This window comes from Coffea arabica, chromosome 5c (assembly GCF_036785885.1).
Source record: "Coffea arabica cultivar ET-39 chromosome 5c, Coffea Arabica ET-39 HiFi, whole genome shotgun sequence".
NCBI lineage: Eukaryota > Viridiplantae > Streptophyta > Magnoliopsida > Gentianales > Rubiaceae > Coffea > Coffea arabica.
In genome coordinates this window covers 13,538,483-13,566,277 of record NC_092319.1, presented here as the reverse complement: position 1 = coordinate 13,566,277, position 27,795 = coordinate 13,538,483, and the positions used below count along the sequence as shown (strand labels likewise).

Sequence of the window (27,795 nt, the reverse complement as noted above, 5' to 3'; positions counted from 1 at the left end):
CCAGTATCTGAAAATATAACGTGTTAGACTTCACAAATGTAACACATTTGATATAAAGTAAAAGATATTTGATCCAGGAGTTATAAGAGATTTATCACGATATCGGCATTTACTAGACTTGAAGCATTATCTGCTCTTATTTTGAACCACTTGTTCAACTGTGAATATAGATCATCATCAAACATTTTCTCAAATCGGTCCACACGTTGAATGGCAGCCTGCCCAACAAATTAATGAAATTGGATCGAAACTCATAGGATAGTTAGAAATTGCAACACTGGAACCAATACTATTTATTAAATATTGGAATCAAATTTTCTAACTTAACTAACAATGAGTGAAACAGTATATGCATGGTGTTAGTTGGTTGTTAAAAAAAGTTGACCATTATACTCACAACAACACACGGCTCGACAATGTGCCGCTTAACCTTCATCAATCTTTTACTCGCATCTATATTCAACAACCTTGTATACATATCAATGACCTAAAAGAGGGGTGAGTATAAGTGCAAAATTTTTTTAGCATTCCAAAGGTGAAACTATCTCCAAAACTACAATAAGTAAATTAGTGAAATGAAAAAAATTTGATTTTTCTCGTGGCTTACCCTATCTGATACCCAATGCTTCTCCCGCAAGGATTGCATATCTTTCCGGTTAAGGCTAAATTCGAACATATCCACTAATATCTCACTACATTGAACATTTGAGTCAATAATGTTAAGTTGAATTATCAACAACTTTTGAATAAAAATGGCATATAACTCCGAATATTATCACACATTAATGATTTTACCTCTGATCACCCACGTCTTGCAATGTAAAATTCGTAATCTTCCTTTGACATTGTGTCAAAGTAGCCTGGATGTGGAGCTGATAATCAGTAGACCTAATGAGAGTGTTGTGCCTTGTCGTCCACAATGTCTTGTGCATTCGACCATCTTCCGCATCTATATTAAGTCAAGAATAGCAAATGTTTTTGTAATGATCAATATTCATATCATTTACAAAGTGCAATAACAAATGGAAGCTGAATTTTAACTACAACATATATAACTTGCCTTTGCGCTCTCTTTTTTCATATCTAGACAGACCCTTTCATTGTGTTGTAGCACATAGCGAATGTTGCTCTACTGCAGCTCCTGATGGGGAAGTTATACCTACATCCAAGCAATGAACTTCTGCAATTGCCTTGGCATCATCTTTTTCTTCTTTATCTTAGGGCTCATTTGCCACATTTTCACCAAAATCATCATTCCTATCCCTAACATATGTCTCATCTTGGTCGTTTTCATATTCAAATTTATCTGTATCAGACTCTATAACAACCTTTGCCTTCTCATGATGGATCATTCACTTTTTTGCCTTTTTTCTTGTGGATCTAACGGCTGGCTGGGAATATGATTCCATGGCACTACGTTGCGAGCAAAGGATACTTGCTATATTCATTACACTCTGTTGACACTCGATTGCTATTCACTCGGCATTTGTAGCTTTTGTATATAGGGTCGCTAGATGAACCTGAATATAAAAAAAATAAATGCAATTAATCCTCATATTGGTATAACTTGGGACATATTTGCATTCGTATTAGATTTAATTTATCATCTTACAGTAATTTTTCCATGTCCATTATTCACCATCTGGATAATCACATCCGGTGGAAGCTCAGTAGGTTCCTCTTCTTCATCTTCTGCTCTGTCCGTTTTGTTTGACCCTACCTTTGTGGACAAAAAAGTATATTGTAAGTTTGACAAAATAGTTAGCTGTGTAACATAATGTCTTACTAACTTAAATTATAAAAATATCATTGTTTCAGCAATACTTACTAGTTTTCCTTTGCCAAATTTTCCAAGACCACCCAATTCTAGTGTTTCTTTTTCCATTATATTACCATCAGTCCATGCTTTTGCTACAGGGCAGGTCCTACGAACACAATGATTGAGTATACTTACTCGATCATAATGATGTGGCTGCAAAATAATAACAACTTATCCTTGTTACATAAAATTAACAAATATAAGGTAAGTCATCCAATAGTTGAGATTTTCTTAACTTACCAGCAAAAATAGGATACAACCTCCAACATTTTTGTGGGCATTGTTTTGCATATTCAACAAATTTTTTGCATAAATTAGCTCTCACGAACTCAGCCCAATTAAATTTTGCTATTTCTGAAGTTGATTGTAAACTCTCCCATAAATTGGCTTTAATTTCAGCTCGTGTTATTGGAGCAAGCAAGCACCCACATGCAAAAATAATAAATAATCTCTTGAATTCATCCCCGACCTCCATGGATATTAGCTCATCTTCTATATCATGCCAATTATACTTCTTCTTCCTAGGATAATGTGGTTCACTATCAATTCCATCATCTCTAGTATCTTCAACCGGCACTGGCCCTTCACCTGGAATTCCAAGAGTCTTTGCTATATCCTCTGATGTTACAGGCAGTACACGTCCACCTTCAAGTTGTATATATGAGTGAGTTGGATTGAAACTATTCACCAACCACATGCATATAATACTTGGAAGGATGTGGCATTGGATCCCCAGTAATCCACCAAAACCTATTTCTTTTATTGCAGCTATTTTTGCCCCATCAATACGCCCCACAAACTTTAAAAATTTAGGTGGTGTGCACCTAAACCTGTATGCCTGTAAAAACAATATAACAATGTTGATAAAAATTAACAAATAACAGCCCAATACTTGCACTTGCGCTTTGAAAGTTCTAAATCATTTAATTTAAAAAATAATAAAATTTGATACTACGTCCTTGTTTCGCTTCATCACTCTTTATGCTTTTTTCCCTGTCCGCTATAGACTCCTTGTAGATTTTCATCAGCTCCTTATATTTCTTCATATCTGCTTCATTCTTCCATACAAGCTTCTCCTCATTACTCAGTTTGTTCCATGCATTTCTAGAGGCTATGTTTAGCTCCTTAATGCATTTCCCTTTGGTTTTTGCTTGCATGCGAAGTCAATCCTATCATGATTTAATATGATTAGATGCATCACATAGACTTATGGTTTTATCATGAGTTTTTTAGCTAATTCAAAGCCCCAAATGTACACAATAATCCTTCTATAAAGCCATATATACCCGTACGCAATGAAATCACTTGGTGGCCTCATCGGCTTTACTGGATTATTGTCATGATGTTCCTCAACCTGCTTGCCTTTATCTTTTGTAAGATTCATCTTATTGGTTCCCCGACTTCCCATAATGTATTATTTCAAACTGCACAAAAAAAAAATGACATGACATTAACATAAGGGATAATTTCAATATCCTATCCCCTGAGATTTCTTCACAGAAGTGTGTATCACACACTTCTGTTGTAACAAATGTACAAGAGGTTTACATAATGTTACAAAATGTTCAAAAATTGTTACACTATTTACGGACGGTTGATCTAACAACTGTTCCTACCTCAGTCCCTACTATTAAATAGTCATGGAGTTTCCAATGATATGGTAACTCAGTTTTGGCTGGTATACAAGGAAATCATTTCATATGGGTATTATGAGAATGTGAATACTTTTAACTTGATTATATATGCTTTTTGCAAGGAAAGTAAATTCTTCAAAGTCCTTAGTTTTCTATAAGATGTTGAAAAATGGGACTATGCCAAGTGTTGTTGCTCTCAACATGCTTATTGATGGTGCTTGTGGTATGGGTGACCTCAATGTGGCATTGAAGCTTATTAGAAAGATAGGAACCATATCGAAGGGTTGTGTGACCCCTGATTCAGTTACTTATAATACTCTTATCAATGGATTTTGTAAGTTGGGGAGTGTAGCAAGAGCAGAGGACTTTCTTGATGAAATGGTCAAGATGGGTATCAAGCCCAATGTAAGAACTTATGCAACACTGGTTGATGGATATTGTAGAAATGGGTGTTTGGAGGAGGCATTCAGGTTGTGCAATGTTATGGTTGAAAAGGGTTTGATGCCTAATGCAGTTGTTTATAATTCAGTTATTCATTGGCTGTACATGGAAAGGTATGTGAATGGAGCTTCAGTATTATTGTCTGACATGATCAAGAGGAATATATGCCCAAACAAATTTACGTATTCTATTCTTGCAAATGGACTCTGTATGAATGGACATAAGAGTGAAGCTGTTAAGTATTATACATTGAATATTAGAAATGAAGCTTGTTGAAGATGTTTGTCCTGCCAATATACTTATCAATTATCTTTGCAGAACTAAAAATGTATCAGGGGCTAAGCAAATTTTGTGCAATATGTTTGTCCGTGGACTAGTTCCAGACCTGGTCACTTATGGTTCATTGATTGATTGGTATTGCAAGGAAGGAAACATGGAAAATGCCTTGAGAATTTATGACGATATGGTAAAGATGGAGAAAAATCCCAATTTGGTGATCTATAATTCTATATTAGATGGTTTTTGCAAAGACCAATCTGTATATGCAGGGAAACTATTGTTAGATGCACTAAAACAAGCAGATTATTATAACATATATATATTATATGCAAGCTGTTGCCTGCATAGTCGAAGGATCAATTGAGTTGCAGCTAGAGTGGTCTAATGCAGATAGCATATATTATTGACGTTATCCAATATAGATAATACCCATTAAAATTTTGCTTTTTTTTCTCTTTGAAATAAGTTAAGGCAATTCAAGTTTCACTAGATCAGTTACAACTCAATTGAACTGCAAATACAGACCATTGAGGTTAAAAAAGCATACAATTTACTGTGCTATTAATTCTGGATTGAAGAAACTTTTTCAACTGTGTTCACTTTGTTCGCTATGAAATGCATGCCATCTATCAAATTTCTTTGCTTTAAAATGTTTGAAACATTTCAAATTTCAACTCTAACAATCAGCAATGTAACCAATGATGCTTGGGTCCAATTGGGAAATAACTAAGGTTGGGAACTAATGAGTTGTGAATTTGGTCTATCTTTGTGTTAGTGCTGATGTCATCATTTATGGGTTAGTTGTAATCTTGAAGAGGCATATTAGCTGGTATTGATCTTAGTGTTGTAGGTTGCTTACCTATCTTAATCAAAAATAATAATAATATGGAATATGAGTCATTTCAACAACCATTTTTGATTATTTGTTGATATTTTAAGTACACATTACAAACTTTCAAAAATTTGTGAATTTATTTCACCATATGTAAATGAGTTAATTCAATGTAATCTTGATGAATTACAATACATTATAACCACGTTATTGTACATAACTTTGTCATCTTATGTTTATCAAGAAAATATTTTTCTATTTGGTAACTAAGGAGAGAGGACACACGATAAGAAACTAAAAAAAAGGTAAATCCACTTTAAAATGACCATCCACTTAGATAATTTACAATACTTTCATGGACGAAATTCATAATTACGAGAAAAAAATCAAACCTACCTCTTATTATGTGCCACAAACTTAATAAAAGTAATGTATACATCATTTCAACACTTATTTCGTATTACTGGTTGATGTCTTAAGTACACGTAACAGGTACAACAAAAAATGGGAAAAAATCTCAAGTACATATTACAATCAACTAAATACAAATTATGGCATGCTCATAACAAAAAAACATAGGATCTAGCTGCCTTTCAACTCTTCCAAAAAATAAACTAACCCTCCAACCACGAAAGCTAAGTTATTTTGATATTGTAACATTTAATATATATATATATATATATGCAACACTGATAGTCATGCATACCAAGCCATTGTTCGTCCACTTACAGCAGGGATATATTCAGATTTCATTTGACTTTTTACTGGACCTATTGTTGTATATGCATCTCATGAAGTTGAAAAAGCATATTCCATTTTTTCTCAAAAAAAAATAAAAAGAGTACGCAGGATCATCAAACGGCGAACTTAATTAATGGGGCATTATTGGATTCGGCACAAACAAGAAAAACAGGGACACAAAATTCAGTGAGAAAATGGGGCATTATCTTTTGTAAGAGACCTACCTGTAAACAATTCAGTGAGAAGCCACTGCTAGAGACTAATTGAAGAGGTGCAAATATCAATTCCCCTCGGAAATGGGCATTCAAGGAAGATGAATGTATTGCTATTTGCCAGTGGATATGAATGTTTGACCTGAAAATCAAAAGAGTCGTCGAAGCCGTGAGGCCTTAGGCTCACACAATGACACTGTAGTTTGCCTTGGTCGGGAGTGCTTGAATTGACGGATCGGAAGATAGAACGGCGAACCCATTCGGTTACAGATGTCTCAGCATGACCCCACTCACTCCAACTCTTACTCCATCGGATTTCATTTCACAGCCAAGTTTCCCAATTTTAGATTGGATATAAGAAAGGGAAGCCTCCGGTGTTGACCTTGGTCCCTAGCTTTTGATGATTACAAAACAAATGGATGTTGCTAACATCTCCTCCAAGGCTTTTTCAGTAATGAAACAAATCAGGTTCAAAGATTAAGCACATTTGAAAAAGACAGAGTATGCTGAACTTGTCGGACGCTCAAGAAGACAGTATCGGACGTCCGATAATTATTGCACAACTTCGGACGCATGCTTCGGACGTCCGATAGGATCCTTCGAAGTCGACAAAACTATTGAACGCTGAATATGTCTCTACCGGACGTCCGATAGAAGCAAGATAATTTCTCAAATCTCTTTGTTAGCTGTCGGACACACAAAAAGCTTGCACCGGACGTCCGAAAGAATTGAAGAAAATCTCTTAAACTCACTATCTGCTATCGGACGCATAAAACAGGGCTATCGGACGTCCGACACTCACAACCGCTAGTTGACTGTTCAGCTACTTTCTATCCATTGGAAGCATTAATGAAGCACTTTCTTGGTCTCCTATAAATAGTGCATGATCAAAAGATTCAAATAACTTTTGCACACTGAAGATACAAAAGATCTAGAGAGATTTTAGTGAGAAAATACTCTTCAAGGAAGATTTGTAGTCTTAGTGGTGTGAGGTTCTTTGTAAGCTTTTCATTTGTGAGTGAATACTTCATGAGTGTAGCTTTGCGAGGTGTCTTGAGGGATAGTAAAACGTCCTAACTTGACCGAGTGGAGTTCGGGGCAAGGAGGAGGTGAACCTTCCTTTATACACAAGAGTGATTGTAATTCATCAACTTGAAGTAGCTTGTCTGAATTAATCTACAAGCTTAAGAGGAGTTGGGTAGTTAATTGGTTTGTAATTCTTTCCTTTTATTTACTTATTGTTACGTTTATGATCTTTAAATTGTTTATCTCTTCTACCCACAAGCACTTGTGCTTTTTTATCAACTGCTGCATTGTGTGGTTGCCTAGAAAAGATGTTGTTTTCGGGCCTAACAATTGGTATCAGAGCTTGGTCTCCTAGAGATTAAGCTCAATCGGCTTTGGAGTAAAGATGACAACCAACAATACTATATTTTTTGAAGGACATTCTGTCATTAGACCACCTATATTTAATGGGTCAAATTATGTGAGTTGGAAAGAAAGAATGATTATTTTTTTGCAATCTATTGATATTGAATTGTGATTTATTATTAGTGAAGGTTCATATGATGCCTTTCTTATAGATGAAAATACTCAGAGATCTAGACCAAAAACAAGAAGTGAACTGATTGCTGCGGATTGAGCTCATCTCACATTAAATGCAAAAGCCATGAATGTGTTATATTGTGCTTTAGACTCAAATGAATCTATTAGAGTCAAAGGCTGCAAGTCAGCCAAGGAAATTTGGGATAAATTGAGAGAAATTCATGAAGGTAGTGAGAATGTTAGAGAACAAAAAAAGTCCATTCTAGTTACAAAGTATGAATCCTTCAAGATGCAATCTCATGAAAATATTGATGAGATGTATTGTAGATTCAATGATCTTATTAAGGATTTGGAGGTGCTGGAAAAAAAATACTCTTTAGGTGAGAAAAACAGAAAAATTCTGAATGCTTTATCGAAAGATTGGGAGAGTAAAGTGACTGCCATTGAGGAAGCCAAAGATCTAAATACCTTGCCTATTGAATCTCTCATTAATTCACTGATTTTTTATGAGCTAAAACTTAAGTCCAAGGTGCAAGAGGAAGAAGACACAAAAGTGAGAAAGAATATTGCTCTGAAAGATTCACAAGATGGAGATGATACAGCTTCCGTGAGTGAAGATGACATGGAAGGTGATGATAGTAATATTGCACTCATCACACGAGGTTTCAAAAGAATACTCAACAAGAGGAGATTCAAAAAAGGTGGGCTTAGCAACTCCTTTCCGAATTAGTCCAACAATTTGAGAAACAAAAGGAAGCTAGAGTTCAACAAAAAGCAAACTGATAAGTGCTTCGAATGCGACTAATCTGGATACTATGCAAGTGAATGTCCAATGAAGAAGAGGAAAAGTGAAAGAAAATCAAGATTAAACAATTTTCAGTTCACATGGAATGAATGCAACTCCGATGGTGAAATTGAAGAGGATGAAGAATCTGCTCAATTGACTTTTATGGCCATTGGAGATGATAAGGTAACATCTTAATGAGAACATGAAGATTTGGATTCCCTTGAAATTCAAGGAAATTCAATTGATGGCTGATGGTGCAATCGGGTTCAAGAATCATTGAAGATTTGTCATGCTTATTTCTTGTTATTTATTTAAGTAAGTTTCCAGCAATACTTGTTAGTTTGTCTTGAGTTATTAAGGGAAATAAAGGCTAAGGTCATGTTGACCATAGTTAAGCCAATTGAGTGAGTTAGTTTCCTATTCTAATTGAATTAGAGTTTTAGGAAAGTAGTTAATTGCTTCCAAATTTATTTAGGAAGTTGTGTCAAGTTAAATAAAGAAGCTTGTATTGTTTCCAATTTAGATTAGGGTTTTGAGTCTTGTAAGGTTATAAATAGCCAACTTTATTTAACTATTCAGGGGATGATATTGAAGATGAATTAATAAAAAGAGAGTTGTCTCCTTTTATGGAGTTCCTTGATGGAACTTGAGTTTCTTCTTGAACAGTATCAAATATTTAGCTTGGATACTTGTGGTGTTCAAGGCAAGATGATCACATCATCTTGTTCTTTCAAACCAATCACCAATCCACTAGGTTTCTAGAGACAGGTTCTCTTTAGGTCTAGCAAGGTAGTTATTGTTCCATAACCTGATCAAGATAGATTCTTCCGTTGCCTGATCGATTCGGTTCTTCAAGACAGGTTATTGTTGGGTCGAGTTCGTATCGTCTGGTATCAGAGTTTTGCCTCTTAATTTAGGTTAATATCCTTTTTTTTTCTTTTTTTCTATTTATTTTTCTAACAAAACCCTAGCCACCTTTTCATTTAAAAGAAACAAAAAAAAAATTTGATTCTTGTTTTCTTGATTTTTTTCACTTGAGTCGAACCTACCCTGTGATTGATCGAGGTTGAAATTTTTTGGTGTGATTGCGTTCTTGAAAACAGGTTTTTCAAGGGTTTAACTCCCATTGAATTTCTTCCAAGTGAAATCGTAACCTTGTGTCGAGTCGTCGAAAGCAAAAAAAAAAAAAAAAAAAAAGAGAACCGTTCACGGAGTACTGTTCATCGGAACTGTTTACGCATGTAGCAGTACTGTTCATCCGCCGCTACTATAGCAATACTGTTCATAGTACTGTAGCAGAATTGTTCATCCGAAAAAAAAAAGATTTTTTTTTCCTTGTGTTTGTTTCCAAAGTGAGTTGTGTCTTGATTGGTTTCCAAATCTTGATTGATATCTTGATTGATTTCTAAATCTTGATTGATATCTTGATTGATTGCCAAATCTTGATTGATTTTCAAATATTGGTTGACTTCCAAATTCTAACCAAGTACAATTGGGTGAAAATATTCTTGACAAATGGAGCATGTGCAATGGTTCGTATTCATAATCAAGTTGAGTTGGCGACATGGTTCTTGGATTGCATTTATCAAGACATTCTCCGAGTTACTCCTTTGTAAGCAAGCACTCGATTTGAGGACAAATCGTCTTTCAAGAGGAGGGGAATAATGAGAACATGAAGATTTGGATTCCCTTGAAATTCAAGGAAATTCAATTGATGGTTGATGGTGCAATCGGGTTCAAGAATCATTGAAAATTTGTCATGCTTATTTCTTGTTATTTATTTAAGTAAGTTTCCAGCAATACTTGTTAGTTAGTCTTGAGTTATTAAGGGAAATAAAGGCTAAGGTCATGTTGACCATAGTTAAGCCAATTGAGTGAGTTAGTTTCCTATTCTAATTGAATTAGAGTTTTAGGAAAGTAGTTAATTGCTTCCAAATTTATTTAGGAAGTTGTGTCAAGTCAAATAAAGAAGCTTGTATTGTTTCCAATTTAGATTAGGGTTTTGAGTCTTGTAAGGTTATAAATAGCCAACTTTATTTAACTATTCAGGGGATGATATTGAAGATGAATTAATAAAAAGAGAGTTGTCTCCTTTTATGGAGTTCCTTGATGGAACTTGAGTTTCTTCTTGAACAGTATCAAGTATTTAGCTTGGATACTTGTGGTGTTCAAGGCAAGATGATCACATCATCTTGTTCTTTTAAACCAATAACCAATCCACTAGGTTTCTAGAGACAGGTTCTCTTTAGGTCTAGCAAGGTAGTTATTGTTCCATAACCTGATCAAGATAGATCCTTCCGTTGCCTGATCGATTCGGTTCTTCAAGACAGGTTATTGCTGGGTCGAGTTCGTATCATCTGGTATCAGAGTTTCGGCTCTTGATTCAGGTTAATATCCTTTTTTTTTCTTTTTTTCTATTTATTTTTCTAACAAAACCCTAGCCGCCTTTTGATTTAAAAGAAACAAAAAAAATTTGATTCTTGTTTTCTTGATTTTTTTCACTTGAGTCGAACCTACCTTATAATTGATCGAGGTTGAAATTTTTTGGTGTGATTACGTTCTTGAAAACAGGTTTTTCAAGGGTTTAACTCCCATTGAATTTCTTCCAAGTGAAATCATAACCTTGTGTCGAGTCGTCGAAAGGAAAAAAAAAAAGAACTGTTCACGGAGTACTATTCATCGGACTGTTCACGCCTGTAGCAGTACTGTTCATCCGCCGCTACTGTAGCAATACTGTTCATAGTACTGTAGCAGAACTGTTCATCCGAAAAAAAAAGATTTTGTTTTCCTTGTGTTTGTTTCCAAAGTGAGTTGTGTCTTGATTGGTTTCCAAATCTTGATTGATATCTTGATTGATTTCTAAATCTTGATTGATATCTTGATTGATTGCCAAATCTTGATTGATTTTCAAATATTGGTTGACTTCCAAATTCTAACCAAGTACAATTGGGTGAAAATATTCTTGACAAATGGAGCATGTGCAATGGTTCGTATTCATAATCAAGTTGAGTTGGCGACATGGTTCTTGGATTGCATTTATCAAGACATTCTCCGAGTTACTCCTTTGTAAGCAAGCACTCGATTTGAGGACAAATCGTCTTTCAAGAGGAGGGGAATAATGAGAACATGAAGATTTGGATTCCCTTGAAATTCAAGGAAATTCAATTGATGGTTGATGGTGCAATCGGGTTCAAGAATCATTGAAAATTTGTCATGCTTATTTCTTGTTATTTATTTAAGTAAGTTTCCAGCAATACTTGTTAGTTAGTCTTGAGTTATTAAGGGAAATAAAGGCTAAGGTCATGTTGACCATAGTTAAGCCAATTGAGTGAGTTAGTTTCCTATTCTAATTGAATTAGAGTTTTAGGAAAGTAGTTAATTGCTTCCAAATTTATTTAGGAAGCTGTGTCAAATCAAATAAAGAAACTTGTATTGTTTCCAATTTAGATTAGGGTTTTGAGTCTTGTAAGGCTATAAATAACCAACTTTATTTAACTATTCAGGGAATGATATTGAAGATGAATTAATAAAAAGAGAGTTGTCTCCTTTTATGGAGTTCCTTGATGGAACTTGAGTTTCTTCTTGAACAGTATCAAGTATTTAGTTTGGATACTTGTGGTGTTCAAGGCAAGATGATCACATCATCTTGTTCTTTCAAGCCAATAACCAATCCACTAGGTTTCTAGAGACAGGTTCTCTTTAGGTCTAGCAAGGTAGTTATTGTTCCATAACCTGATCAAGATAGATCCTTCCGCTGCCTGATCGATTCGGTTCTTCAAGACAGGTTCTTGTTGGGTCGAGTTCGTATCACATCTTGTAACTATCAATTTGAAAGTGATGATGAAACTGATGATGATATTGAATCTTTCATTATAAAATTGCATGATAGTTTGAAAGAATCCTAAACTAGAAACAAGGAGTTAAAACTGAAAATTAGATTTTTGTTTCGAGATAATGCAAATCTTTTTCAACGAAATAAAAAGTTGAAAACTGAAAATGATTACTTCAAAAAGAGTGAGACTGATTTACACTTTGAGCTTGATAGAAAAACAAAGATTTGTGAATTGTTCAAAAAGAAACAAGGTGATTTGAAAAGAAGAATGAATGGTCTAAATGACTTGTTTAAACACAAGAAACAAGTCTGTTTTCAAAAGAATTGGTTGAATTCTAATTCCAACGAATTTGCTATTTATAAGAGAAGACAAGTAAGATTTATTAAACCTGTTCATATAAATAATTCCTTGGTTATGTGTAATTTTTGTTGTCAAAAAGGTCAAATGAAAAGTGATTGTTATATGAGAAAAAACATGAGAAGAGGCACGAGATGCATGTGGATAGTTAGACATAATACTAACTCTAACAAGTAGGAGATATTGGTAAGATTGATGAGATTCTTGTTCATAATACTTTTCTGTAATTCTTTTTTGAAGTTCTGATGCTTAGAACTGAGTTTTTTTTTTCTTGATGTTTTTGAATATTACTGAATTTAAATGATGTAAAAAAGGGAGAGAAAAGAATAATTCTGATCTAATGATGATTTGCTTTGATATATTGGTATGTTGGTGATTGCTGAATTCTGGTATCATTTCTCTGTCTTTGTTTGAAATATTGGATTTTCTGTTATTGTTGCTGAATTATGGTATGATATATTCATTCTCATCTTATGATGACAAAAAGGAGGAGAAATGGATGCTATGTATAAGGAGAAGTTATTCTGAATTCATAAGTTTAGATGCATTGTGTGAGGGGGAGCTTATGCTTTTATGCTCAATTTTTTTTCTTTCTTCCATCCATTGTATTGTCATCATCAAAAAAGGGGGAGAATGTTGACATTGGTCCCTAACTTTTGATGATTACAAAACAAATGGATGTTGCTAACTTCTCCTCAAAGGCTTTTTCAGTAATGAAACAAATCAGGTTCAAAGATTAAGCACATTTGAAAAAGACAGAGTATCCTGAACCTATCGGACGCTCAAGAAGACAGTACCGGACGTCCGATAATCATTGCACAACTTCGGACGCATGCTTCGGATGTCCGATAAGATCCTTCGAAGTCGACGAAACTATCGGACGCTGAATATGTCTCTACCGGACGTCCGATAGAAGCAAGATAATTTCTCAAATCTCTTTGTTAGCTGTCGGACGCACAAAAAGCTTGCACCGGACGTCCGAAAGAATTGAAGAAAATCTCTTAAACTCACTGCCTACTGTCGGACGCATAATACAGGGCTATCGGACGTCCGACACTCCCAACGGCTAGTTGACTGTTCAGCTACTTTCTATCCGTTTGAAGCATTAATGAAGTACTTTCTTGGTCTCCTATAAATAGTGCATGATCAAAAGGTTCAAATAACTTTTGCACACTGAAGATACAAAAGATCTAGAGAGATTTTAGTGAGAAAATACTCTTCAAGGAAGATTTGTAGTTTTAGTGGTGTGAGGTTCTTTGTAAGTTTTTCATTTGTGAGTGAATACTTCATGAGTGTAATTCTGCGAGGGTTCTCCTGAGGAATAGTAAAACGTCCTAGTTTGACCGAGTGGAGTTCGGGGCAAGGAGGAGGTGAACCTTCCTTTGTACACAAGAGTGATTGTAATTCATCAATTTGAAGTAGCTTGTCTGAATTAATCTACAAGCTCAAGAGGGGTTGGGTAGTTAATTGGTTTGCAATTCTTTCCTTTTTATTTACTTATTGTTACGTTTATGATCTTTTAATTGTTTATCTCTTCTACTCACAAGCACTTGTGCTTTTTTATCAACTGCTCCATTGTGTGGTCGCCTAGAAAAGAGGTTGTTTTCGGCTCTAACAACAAAAATTTTAAAAATTAATTTTTCAATATATTCTTATAGCGGATTTAATGTACCTGCATTAGAAAAAATAAAATTTTATCTAAGAAAACACCATATGTACTATGAAATAAATGTCAAGGAGAAAGCTTTAGAATTCAGCATTACTACCAATAAAATAATGATCCCATTAATATCTAAAAAAGATATTTACAGCAAATTAGAGAAAATACTAGAAAAAAAAAGAGAATCAATAGGATGGATTCTTATAGGTTCTATCCAAATGATTATTAGATCTACATTTAGAGAAGGATTGAATACACATATAGGCCTTGCTATAGTTGATAATCAAATAAAAAATAGAGAAGAAACAACTCTTGGAGTTCTTAGAGGAAATCTTAAATATCAAAAACTAATTTTTAATATATATCCAAAAATCTCTTATAACATACAAGATAAAGATTTTGATAAAAAACTTTCCTTAATACAAGATTTCAAAAGAAAAGATTTCTTTTTTAATGGAAATAGACCATATTAGATTACATATATGATTTCTTATGCTTTATCAAATACACATCATACTGAACATTTTTCAAAAACTGAATTTATTGATCTTCCTAAATTATTCTCCGAAGTAGGAAAAATATATCCTCCAGAAATTACTAATATAGAATTAGATGAGGAATTCAATTTAGATATAAGTCAAAAACCCCTATTAGATAAGCCAAATGCCTTGTTATCTAGATTATCCTATGCAGGAAAAATGGTTAGAAGTAATTCTTACCGTTTACCGAATATGAATACTAATCAAAAAATAACAAAAAATTATAGAATAGAAGCTAGATATTGGAATGGAAAAAATATGACAAATTGTAATATTTTAATAGATACAGGAGTTAATGGAAATTATATATCACATAGACTAATTGAACACTTACCCAATTTTAAATTAGAGGACCCTTATCAATACACGAATTTTAATGGAGAAACTCATGAAATAAAAGAGACAATAGAAACAAAAATTGAATTAACTGATAATCGAATTCCTATTCGACTTCTAGTTGAGAATGAAGGTTTTAATGATACACTTGAAATAATGCTGGGAACAAGTTTTTTCGATTCAGTATCCCCTTATAATATAACCAATAATGGAATAGTTATTACTCACAATGTTAAAAAGTTATATACGTCGCGCCCCATTTTTAAAAAAATGAGTGATTTTATCAAAAATCAGTAATGTGGTATTTAAAATGCGCGTGAAATATGTGAAGTGTGTGAATGTGAGAAATAAAGAAAAAAGCCATAGGACTTTGAAATATGACAGTTCAGCCAATAAAAGTAATCTAAAAAGGTTTTGGTAAAAATGTAGGAGTCGCCATTTGGTATTGAGTTAGAGTGTACCAAATCACCAAAAAATGTGAATTTTAAAAATGTAAAAAACCTTTTTAGATTGACTCCAAAATCTACGTCAAATCAGAGAAAATGGTTCGGGGGGTCACGGTTGAAGAGAGGGAAGGCAAAGACAATGTCTAAGGCACCCTCTCAACCTAGTCTAAGGTAGTTGCATGATTTAGTCATAATTCTCCTAGTTTCTAACCAAAAGATGCTTCGCATTTGGACGTGTCTAATATGAATGCAAACCTAAATCTAATAATTGGTTCGAATGGAACAAAATGTCTCTTTTGAGGATCGATTGGTCCTAATCATATGAATTGTGACAATCAATGGTGAACCCTCAAAAAGGTCACGAATAAATACAAATGAATGCTCGAGGAAAAATGAGAGTGTGCGAAAATGTCTTTGAGTGTAAAACGAGTACCAGGTGCAAAGTGCAAGTGTAAAAATTGGTGTGTAAAGTGCAAGGGTGCAAATGAGCATGAGGGAGAGTGTAAGGTGCAGGTGTGCAAATGAGTATGTAAAGTGTAAATGTTCAGATGTAAAATAAAGTCATAGTGTGCAAAGTGATAGAGTGGATAAAGTGATAGTGTGCGGAGTGAGAATGCATAAAGTGAGAGTGTGTGAAGTGATAGGAGGTAAAGTGGTAATGTGACGACCTCACCTCCCCCTAAGGCGTACCAGAGGGTTCGGCGGGCCGCCTGCCCAGCTCTCGCCGGGACTCAGTCGTTCGCTACAGTCCTTAATTAAAAATTGAAATAAATCACTAGAATAAATAGGGCATTGATCCAAACTTAAAGCGGAACTTATATACATTGCCAACCCAAAAGAGAATATAAACATCAAATATACAAGGGTTCTCAATCCTTCATACGTCCAGCCCGTGCCAAACACTAGGCGAGAACCACTACAAAAGAAACAAAAGAAACAAAACTAGATTGGCTAGTCTATCTCAAGCTCACGTCCTCGCTCGCCTTCCCCTGTAAGGAAAACAAAACTAAAGGAATGAGCTAAAAGCCCAGTGAGGTTCCGAACACATAATCAGATAATCAATCCAATACATTAAACATGGAGGATCAATAATTCAAGAAACATTTACTATGGAAAGCGATAGTAACACATTCATTAAAAGGATACGGCTCACAAGGAGCAATTCGTTATTTCGTTCATTCGATCTCCTGACATTTCCCCTTATTCCTCCAATCATTTGAAAATGCATTTTTCGTTTATCAATAAACCCTCGTTCGTTCGTTCGTTCATTCATTCATTCATTCACCCCCGTCCTGGCCGTTGGCCAGTCTCCACCAACCTACAGGGTAATACTCGAGTATACCAAACGTTCACCCAAGTCCCTAATCGCCCGACCGAGTACGCTTCTAGCTCGAGACGACCGGTAACAAGGGGCAATGGCCAGTTCAGCCCAAAAGGCTTACATTCATGCGCAAGTAACATTTCAATCATTAAATCCTTGAAAATTGCATAGTTATTTAGGTCGAGTGCGATAAAGTACACACTCGCCTAAAAAGCTCATTTTGAAAATCATTAAAAACACTTAACACATTAGCAAATGATAACAACAAGCCATAGAATCAAATAAGGAACACTCATCTAGAAATGCAAAATATCGTGCAAAATATCCTTCCGGATATTACCCTTAATCACCAATGAAACCTAAGGTTGAACAAGAGAACATTATTATAGTTTATCGAGCAAAACATTTAAGGGAAACAAAGAAACCCGACTAATTAAGAGTAAAACGTGTAAAGATGACTTTCAGGTAAGAAGAGGGTTGTTTGAACCCAAGGATGAAAAATCATGTTTTATAATGGAAAACCGGTCATGGTATTGGCCAAACAAAAGTATACAAGTTCCAATAGAAACCTAGCACTCGAGCGAAAATTTGGGCAGCACGCCCTTTGTGTTTACCTAATTTTTCAGCCATTTTGGCTTCATTATTTTTCCTCAACCACAGCCCCAACATCACACATAAGCAATTCAAGTCAAGAGCCGTTCCATAGGCTCACAATATCATAAGAATAAGAATTACAACAATCACAAGTGCAGACATTCAACTTAGCACAAGACAGATTTGACGTACTAATGCGGAAATAACATATCCGAAGCTACGCTTATCAGATTGAGACAAAACCTATGCCGTTTCGAAGCTAAGACACAGAGCTACAACATTCATGAAGGTCACTTAGTCCAGATTCCAGTGTAACCTAGTCAAATTCCCAATTCCCAGAACCAAGTTCCAACTAATTGGCTAATTAACCGTACTACCTTTAAATAGCCATATCACAGGCTACCAAAGTCCGTTTAAGGCGTTCTTAGAGGCGTTGAAAAGCTAAGAAAAAGACCTACAACTTTCATGAAGACCACTCAGTCCAGTTATCACCCTAACTAGGTCAAATTTACCAAAACATCTCCAGATTTTCCAGTTTGAAATTCACTGCAGAAATCAACTAGCAGTCCTGCTTTATTCACTCATATCTCAGCACACACAACTCCAATTCAGGTAATTCCAAAGCCATTAGAAAGCTAAGACACAAGTCTATAAGTCTTAAGAAGACATCAACAACCAAATCAGTATTATTCCTGGTCAAAACATCCAATTACAGAAGCTGATTATCAGTTTCGGATAAATACAGGGAAGTAGGGGTATTTTGGTCTTTTCATAGGCTACGTTGCTCCGATTGAGCTGAAATTTTACAGACAACTATAAAACATCATTCCCTACAACTTTCATGTTTTGGACTAAGGCCAAATCAGCTCCCAACATGTTCGAATTTTCAGACTAATTTCGGACAGAAATCTTGACAGAAAAGGAACACTTGAAGTTCATTTAAATTCCACCCAATCAAACGAATTTCCAGCCGTTCAAATCAGTTCCTAGCTAGTTAGATTCAACTTCCAATCATCAATCATATGTTTTACCATAAGAATCAAGAGTTAGGAAATTGGTTTACCTCAAATCCTTAAGCATACCCCCTAGCTGGCCGATTCTTTGAGGAGATGTATCCTTGAGCTCCAACTCTCCAACAAAGTTCCCTTTCTTTTTTTTTTTTTTTTTCTCTCTTCTCCTAGCTCACCCGATGCTGCCTTTCTTCTTCTCCAAGCTCACGGTAGCTTGTTCTTGGTGTTGGCTTTGTTTGTTTTGTCTTATGTCCTCCTAACTTAATAGCTAAGTCTATTAATAGTAAAGCAAAACAAGAGATGGGTCATGGGCTTGGGTAATTAATGGGTTTATGGCTTAGGCTTCTAATGAAATTAAAACTTAAAGGCCCAACACTAAAACTCTACTTGATCCAATGTAATTAACCTATTGGTTTACTTAGTTTAATTAAAACTAACTTAAGCCCACCAACCCAAGGTACTAATCACTCAAACCCCCGTACTAAACATGCATGGATGCACATACAATCACGAAAATATTAATTGGTTGAATTTAATTTAAATTTAACGGTTTAGTTTTGAAAGTAGGATTTTAATGATTCAATTAAATTTTTCACTTTTGGTATGTAAAATACTCTTTGAAAATTAAAACACATGGTAAAATATATTTTTCACACAATAGCTACTATAAATATCCATATTTAATTTATTTGAGACAATTTGGAATCCAGGATCTCACATCCATAATGCACCTCAAATTTAACATGTACGCACTTATACTAAAACAAATGATTTAAAAACGATACTCACTTATAAAATCTCTGAAAATTAAATGATTAATTGATTGAAAGCAAGGAAAATACACGCGGAAAAATAAAATAGAATAAAATAAAATAAAATAAGGAAAATTTTGCGGGTCCTCACAGGTAATGTGCGAAGTGATAATGTGAAAAAATGATAGTGTAAAGTGGGAGTACGAATGATAATGTGCCTTAGAAATGCATGAGCTCTAGAGGAATGCAAGCAAGACGGGTACGGGGAGACCCTAAATTGTGACTTTTGATTTGCCTTTTCGTTAGAAAGAAAACGAGCATGCTAAGGCTATGTATAGCCATACTCGTCTGTTTCCATTACCAGAAGGGTAACTTCCTAACCTATGCAAGCAAATGAGCTAGTCTAAAATGAGAATTCAACCTTAAATATGTAAGGGAAGGGTTTAGAGGAGCGTGTAAAAATGAGAAAATACTAAAATGAAAATATGCATGAAGATGTAGTGAGGCATGCATATATGACACTAGCGAAATGGGGACGGCACTATTGGGTTTAGCATTGGACTAACCCTTTACTAACGCTGTGAGACCCCGGTCAGTTCTTAAGTTTGATATTAGGTTATATTCATTATTGTACGGTAACAGTAGGTTTTGGAACTAATTCAAAAACCCTAAGTTGGGGTTAGTATTGAAACTCTAGTTTTTGTATTAATCATAAGTTCGAGTGGTGGTTGAAGTTATTTATGCTAGTGTGTGTTTTAGTACAAGTAAGTATAGGATTTGATCTAATTTATATAGGTTAAATAAGTTTAAGAAGGTTAGAAACCCTACATGAGTAAAACCTCTAGTGTTATGATTTATTAGAAGTTTTAAGTTGGGTTTAAACCCTAATTTTGCCCTTGACAAAAAGGTTATTGTTTAATTGCTTTTATGTGGGATAAAGTATGTTTAAGTATAGGTGATTAATATAGGAGGGTGATTAGTGAAGTAATTAAGTGTGGTTAAGTGTATTAGATTAGATTAAGTTATAACCTATTGAGTTAATTGAAAGATTATCAAATGTTTAAGGGCAAGAGTGGAACAAAAGCTAAGTTGAAGTGCAAGGGTTAAGAAGCAAATAAGGTACTTTTATGTGATTGGTTAGCCATAAGAAATATCTTTCCTAAGTGGTCCTACACAACATATTAGTCACAAGAGACATAACCAATTTATTAGTAAGACAAAACAAAGCAAAACAAGAGAGTGAAAGAGAGAATGAGCCGTGAGGGAGAAGAAGAAACACCAAGGGAAAGTTTGCAAAGTTCAACCAAAATTCTTCCATAAATCTTCATCTTGAAGCATAAAGAATCCACCTTGGAGTTGGCTTAAGGTCATTAGCCACCATACATACATTATCTTGAGGTAAGAAAGTCCAGTTGAAGGTTTAAGTTGGTTAATGATTCATGAACTAGTGGTTATTGTGGTAAAGGATGTTAGTTGTGATTGATTATGGTGTCTCTTATGTTTTCCACTTGTTTTTATGGATTAATTTGGTGAAATTTGGGGCCTTGATGTTCGGCCATATGAACCCTAATTAGGGTTTCTTGCTAAACATTTTAGTTAGCTCTAATCTTGTGTTATTGAACTTGTAGAGGTTGTGTTTGATGTTTGGTTTCATTGGTTTGGTGAGTGAATGGTAAAAACTGATTTGGATTAAGAAACCCTAGGCTTCCTTAGGTTAGTTTAGCTTGGCTAATGTTTAGTTAGTTAGGGTTTGGTGAGTAGGTGGTTAGATTAAGTTTGGTGATACAAATAAAGTTAGGTTAGGGATTATGGTTAGTTTTGGCAATTTTGTAGTGACTTAGAGGGGAATTTCGGACCATTGGTAAGTCATGTAGAAGCTGGTATATGTGTGTTTATTTGCTATGAATTTGGTTGGAAAACTTGCATAAGAACCATAGAAACGGACTGTGCGGTTGCGGCGTGTAAAACCGGCAAAACTAGAAACCAGGGCAGTTCATCATCTGAACTTTGGCTCCATTTTTCTTGATGTTACGTGTAGATTCAGGGTTTCCTCAAAACATGAAAGTTGTAGCCTCTTAAGTCTTGAATGTGCCTGCAAAATTTTAGATCAAACGGATCCACGTAGCCCGAGTTATAGCCAAAACACTTGCACCTGTTTTGTACACTGGATTGTGTTACGTTTTTGAATTTTGCTTCTGACCATACTCTGTCTATTTTGATAACATGTGAACTAGGTGTTGACCCTTCATAAGAAATGTAGAACTTGGTTTTAGCTTCAAAACGGTTTAAAGTGCATCCAAATCCGAGTTCTGTAGCTTCAGTTATGACCAAAACAAGATCTTTTGTCAGAACTGCCTTCGAATTTGGACAGTTCTGACAGGAAGTTTGAACCCCTTTTTTCCCATTCTCTGTATTGATTCAGGTTTTGTCCAAAACATAAAAGTTTTAGCCTTATGACATAGCTTTCTAACGCCTTTGGAATTTCTTGATTTGGATTTGTGAGCTGGGAGTTATGGTCCAGTAAACAGACCCTGTCTGTCATCCTAAAATGCAAACTTCTGGTACTGTTTTCCATGATTTCGACCTGTTTTCATTCAGATCTGGGTTGAGATGTCCAAATAAAAGTTGTAGCCCTTCCTCGTAGCTTCAAAACAGTGTCTCACCCACCTTGATCCGACATTCCTAGCCTAACTTTTGATCAAAACGGTTTGGGATGGCAAATCTGGCCGTTTCCGTTTCCGTGTCCGTCTCCATTTCCGTGTGCCGTTTTCGCACTTGCATGTGTCAATTTTGCTGTTTTACTTGAGTTATGCCTGTTAGTGGCCGTTTGTGATATATTGTGATGCAATCTTCTATTTCAGACGGTGACGGGCTAGACGGTGCCGGTGGGGCCTACTAGCTGTATACGTGACGTGATCCTTGCATTTTTGCTATACGTACCTTTGGAGTGAGTATTCAGGCCGTTTATGTGTATAAACTGCTATTGTGTTTTGATGTGAATAAAAGGGAGATTTAGGCGAGAGTGTACGTTATCACACTCGACCTAAACCCTAGTTTGTACCTATGTTTCTTCATGAGATGTGTATGCATGAATTATTTTGGTGCTGAACCCCTTGAGCTTGAAGCTCGGGGTGACTTTCGTAAATTTGTGAAATATGATGAAGTTGTGGGCCCGATCTCAAGACTTAGACGGACTATTCGAGCTGGCTGGGGCTTGGTCGAAACTAGTCCAACCTAGTCTTGAGGTCATCAAGTTCGTAGGTTCAAATTGTGAACCAAGTTTGTGACCCGAGCTTATGACTCAAGCTCAAGTTTGTGATTTCATTCGCTCGAGCAAGTTTGTGAGGTGACTGGCCAGTGAGGGTGATAAGGTGTTAGGTGGGAGTACAAGTGGAGTTCTACAGACCCTTATATGTGGTCGACGGAGTGTCAGCAGGAGGTCACGCCTGGCGAACGACTTGGCTTTGGAGCCAACCTGTATCCTTACTTGTGTTGTACTTATATCTGTTGATTTGACATTTTGTGACATAATTGTTTATTTTAATATGAAATTTACGTGTTTATCCCTGTTTACTTATTAAACTTCTAGCTTACCTCTTTCCTTTGTTTTCCTTAACAAGGGCCGACACGGGGAAACTTTTGGCACTAGCACTAGTATAGCGAGGCTTAGTTTGTAATAGTTGGCCAACTAAGATGTTCCTTTTTGTTTTTGTGGTTTGTATAAGGACCCCCCTTAGGGTCCACTTTCTGCTGGTTGTTATTATAATGTAATATGGTGGTTTGAATAGCTGCTTTTGGGAATGTAAATAGAACTTTTTTGGCATTAGATATATTGTGAATAGTACGCTTTTGGGTTTATCTAGTTTTATTGTTTTGAAATTTTTGAGTCCTGACGCGAGTTAGGCAGGCGTCCCGCCGATACCCTAGGGTTCGCACTTGGGAGAAGCGGAGGCGTCACAGGTGGTATCAGAGCGCCTAGGTTAGAGGACTTGGGCAAGTGGGACATACGTGATAGACACTAGGCATATTGGATTCTTTTAAGGTGAATGATCTATTTTAAGCTGAAATGTCGGTGAACTAACAAATTAATGTTTGTAGGTATGGATCCGGGCAGTTCTAGTGGTGCGAGATGTGAGGCCCCAGTTCGTTCTACGTTGATATATTCATTAATTGGGCGGTAACGTTTGGTTTTGGGAGTATTTCGAAAACCCTAAGTAGGGATTAAGATTTAAACCCTCAGTTCCGGTTAAGATTGAAAACCCGTTTTCCTACATTTTCTTTATTAGAAAATTCCCCAGATAATTTTTATTGAGTAACTAGAGTTTTTAGATGATTTTTCTAGTATTAGTTAGTTTTTGAGAAATTAAGAACGTATATCGGACGTGGGACCCACTAGTGCGAAAAGTTCGGAAAAATTCGGCCAATTAGGTTAAATTCCGGATACTGTGTAAAATTTATCGGGTGTTAAGAGATAAGTAGAGAGTGAGATATGATTGATGTGAGAGAGAAAAGAAAGGATAGGAATGCATTAATGGTGGTGACAAGTGTCACCATTTCATTGGAGAAGACTTAAGAAACACTATTCACTTTCTTGACTTTTTTGACCAAAGGATTAAATATCAAAAATTGCACAAAATTCGCCATTTTTCTCTCCTTGGTGGCCGGCTCTCTAAGCTCAAGAAGGAAGGAGATTGCTTCAACTTTCAAGCTTCCATATGCTTCAATCTTCCATAAACAAAAGCTTAGACTAGATTTCACTCCATAAAATCCTATCTTCTAGTGCTAGTAAGGGTCTTAGTGAAGTTTGTTTGAAGCTCTAAGGTGGCCAACCTCTCTACATCTCTTGTTCTTAGGTAAGTGATGTTTTACTACTTCCTTATACTTAATGATGGTTATTTTGTGCCTAATGGTGGCTTGAGTGATGAAATATGTGATTCATTTCTTGATTTGAAGAGTTTTGGTGAAGTTTTCCATTGTATGATGAATTTTCTGGTTTAATATGAAATGGATGTTGTATCCATCTTTGATGATTGGCAATGGACTATAATGACTCTAGTAGGTGTGAATTGTGGATAAATGTAATCAATTTTGGATTTGGATGGAAAATGGAAAGTTAGGGTTCATATTTTTCCCAATTCTGTCCGGTTTTAGATCATAGGGTTAGAGGCCGAATTGGACTTTGCTCAAAACATAAAAGTTGTAGGTATTGATGTTTTTGAGGTGCCTGTAAAATTTCAGGTCATTTGGATTTGTGTAGAGTGAGTTATGTCATTTTTACTGTTGCTGTCCAGGGTTGCTCAGAATGCGAAAACTGCGATAGTAATTGGCCATTTTGACTGGAATTGGTTAGGATTTTGTAGTTGGTGTCTTCTGATGAAATGTAGCTGGATGTCTTAGCTAACTTATGCCTTTGGAATTTCGGCATTTGGACTTGTATGGACTGAGATATACCGATTACAGTTTTCTGTGTTTTGCAAACCTGTTTTGGTAATTCTGGTTTCGTATTTTGCATATTTGACCTAGTTGTGCTAGGATTTGGACTGAGTGGCCTTCTACATTGTTGTACCCCTGTTTCTTAGCTTCGAAACGGTGGGTCTTACACCCCCATCCGATAACCGTAGTGAATTTGGTGCCATTACCGCATATTGAGGTCAAATACAGTTTGTGATTCTAGTACGTTTTTGGAAAGTTTATGGCTGGAACTTTGGCTTCACATTTGACTGAGTTACAAGCTGTTTGGGCTTCTGACCAAAACACCAAACTTATAGCCCTATATCAGAGCTTTCTAACGCCCTTGGAATTTCATGAATCGAATTTATAAAACCTGAGATATAGCCGAGCAAACAAGGCCTGCCCGTGAAAATGACCAGAAATCTGTTTTGGTCCTGATGACCAATTTCCGTTCCGAATTTGGATTGCCGACCTTCATGAAAGTTGTTCCATTTGGAATGAACTATCTAACTGCCAATTTTCAGCTCTTTTTACCATGTGTAGCATAGAAAACAGTTCGTACTCAAAACTGACCATTTGCGCATTGGCCAGATTTCGTAAGTGATTGTGTTTGGTTCATTTGGGACTGAAGCCTCCAGTTTCAGTTCTAGATGTCTTCATAACAGTTGTTGTTCATCCTTTAAGCTTCGATTTGGCATCTCATCTGCCTTAATCCGATATTCGTAGCTCAACTTATGGGTGAACTAGAAATGAGTATCAAATCTGCCGTTTGCCGTTTCCGCACGCGTGCGTGTGCCCTTTCCGCCGTTTCCGTACTTGCGTGTGCCGATGTTGCTGTTTTATTTGTTTTGGGCACGTTAGTGGCCGTTTATGACATCATGTGATGCAATCTTCTATTTCAGATCGTGGTGAGCTAGGCGGAGCTGGTGGGCCTTACTAGCGAACACGCACGAAGTGATTTTCACGTTTGTACTACTTTTGTACTTTGTGTAAGTATTCAGGCCGGTTTGGTGTGTTTTCTTTGCTATGTGTTTGAGATATGTGAAAAGGGCACTTAGGCGAGGGTGTACTTTATCGCACTCGACCTAAACCCTAATTTGAATGTATAATTGTACTTGGCATATGTATATGAACCTTTTGGAACCAAAACCCTTGAGCTTGTGGCTCGGGGCGACTTTCGAATCAAGTTTGTGAAGTTTGTGAGTTTGGGGCGAACTCTTGACCTGGTTGGACTATTCGAGCCGGTTAGGGCTTGGTCGAAGGCAGTCCAACTTAGTCTGAGGTCACCAAGTTTGTAGGTTCATGTTATGAACCAATTTTGTAAATCCGGTTCACCGAGAAGGTGACCAAGTTTGTGACCCGAGCTTGTGACTCAAGCTCAAGTTTGTGATTTCGTTCGCCCGGGCAAGTTTGTGAGGTGACTGGCCAGTGAGGGTGATAAGGTGTCGGTGGGTGTACAAGTGGAGTTCTACGGACTATTATTTGCAGTCGACGGAGTGTCGGCAGGAGATCACGCATGGCACATGAGTTGGCTTTGGAGCCACCTGTATCCTTATTATGTGATGTTACCTTTCTGCTTTTGCTTTACTCTTATTGTGTAACTGTTACGTGAAATTTATGCTTTCGCCCCTGTTTACTTACTAAGCATATAGCTTACCCCATTCCTTTTGTTTTCCTTAGCAAGGGCCGACGCGGGGACTTTTGGCTCGTATACTAGTATAGTTAGTTTGGCTTGTAATAGTTGAACAGTTAGGATGTTTGTTTTTGTTTTGGTGGTTTGACTCGATACTTTTGTAGAATGTAATTATAATTCTTTTGGGATTGTATATATTGTATTTAGTGCTCTTTCGAACTTTAAGTTTTGAGTCCTGGCGCGAGCTAGGCAGGCGGCCCGCCGATACCCTTGGGTTCGCCCTTGGGAGAAGTGGGGTCGTCACACGAGACCCAGCGGCGTGGGACCGAGACCGAGACCTCCGAGTGTGAGGGGCCCAAAGGACCAGATGTTGCGTAAGCGGGTGGTCCGATATCGGAAGAGGCCTGGAGAGCCCTACATTTTGTATTCCCCCTTTGATCAGGTGTTACACCGACCCTGCCAGTGTTACTATACGTACGGCTACCCTGATGAGGTCATCTTGGCAGTGGACGACGAGCGATGCCGCCTGAGGGAGGTTTGCGATCGCTTGGCTCGACAGTTAGAGGAGGCTCGAGAGATTGCCCACGAGCAAGCTATGCATGTTAGGGACTTGGAGCGGGGCCTCCGAGACACACACCAACACCTCTTCGCTATGAAGAGACAACTTAGGGAGAGGGCCCGGAGTATTATGTTGGACTGCGAGGTCCTACTAGATATGGTCGCGGAGGCACGACCACGAGTTACTGCCCAAGAGCAGATAGGCGAGGTAGATACTCTAGGTTCCGTTGGGGATTGGGGCCCTAGGGGAGGCACGTAGGGCCGTTATTTGGATTCGCTTTTGCCCATCTAATATGTTTTTGTTCTAACCAGTATAGTTGGTTCCTTGGTTATCTGTTGGCTAACTATATTTTGGAGCTTGAATGCTCATGTATTTAAAGGGTTTTGTACCGACCGGATATCGGATAACTTGTATATCTTTTGGTGTGGCTTTGTAAATAAATGTGTATATTTGAGTATCATCTTTTGCACTTATCCTTTGCATGCCTTTTGTGTATTTGCTTTGTGTTTTTATTTTGTTTCTAATTTGAATACTAAGCACACGTTATGTTTGGATTTATAGACTTTTGCACCTAAATGGCCTCCGGTACTCAAGATAGAGGTAGAGGGCGAGGACGAAACCCTGAAAGGAAACATGAACATGAGCCATCCGCTGGATGGCTGACCTGTTAGAACGTATGGTTGACCAACAGGGTCAGGGCCATAGGAATACTACAGGAAACCCTGGAAATAATCCAGGCAATCACGAAGGAGAGGACCATGCTTTAGAACGGTTCCAAAAATTTGCACCTCCCAAGTTTATAGGTGGACCTAATCCTGACCTAGCAGAGGGTTGGATGGACCGTATGTTAGATATATTTGCCGCGCTTAGGTATTCGGAGGAGCGGCAGATATCTTTTGTTGTTTTTCAGTTTAAAGGGGCCGCCCGAGCCTGGTGGAATGTGATTAGAGCCAAGTAGGAGCGGGAACAGACCCCCTGAACATGGGTTAACTTTACACGAGAATTTAATAAAAA

The 27,795-nt window shown here is 36.7% G+C and overlaps 1 pseudogene; it reads left to right on the top strand.

Annotated features, from left to right (window-relative positions):
• The first annotated feature begins 3,350 nt into the window (after positions 1-3,350).
• On the top strand, positions 3,351-4,537 carry LOC113693233 (uncharacterized; annotated as a pseudogene).
• The last annotated feature ends 23,258 nt before the right edge of the window (positions 4,538-27,795 follow it).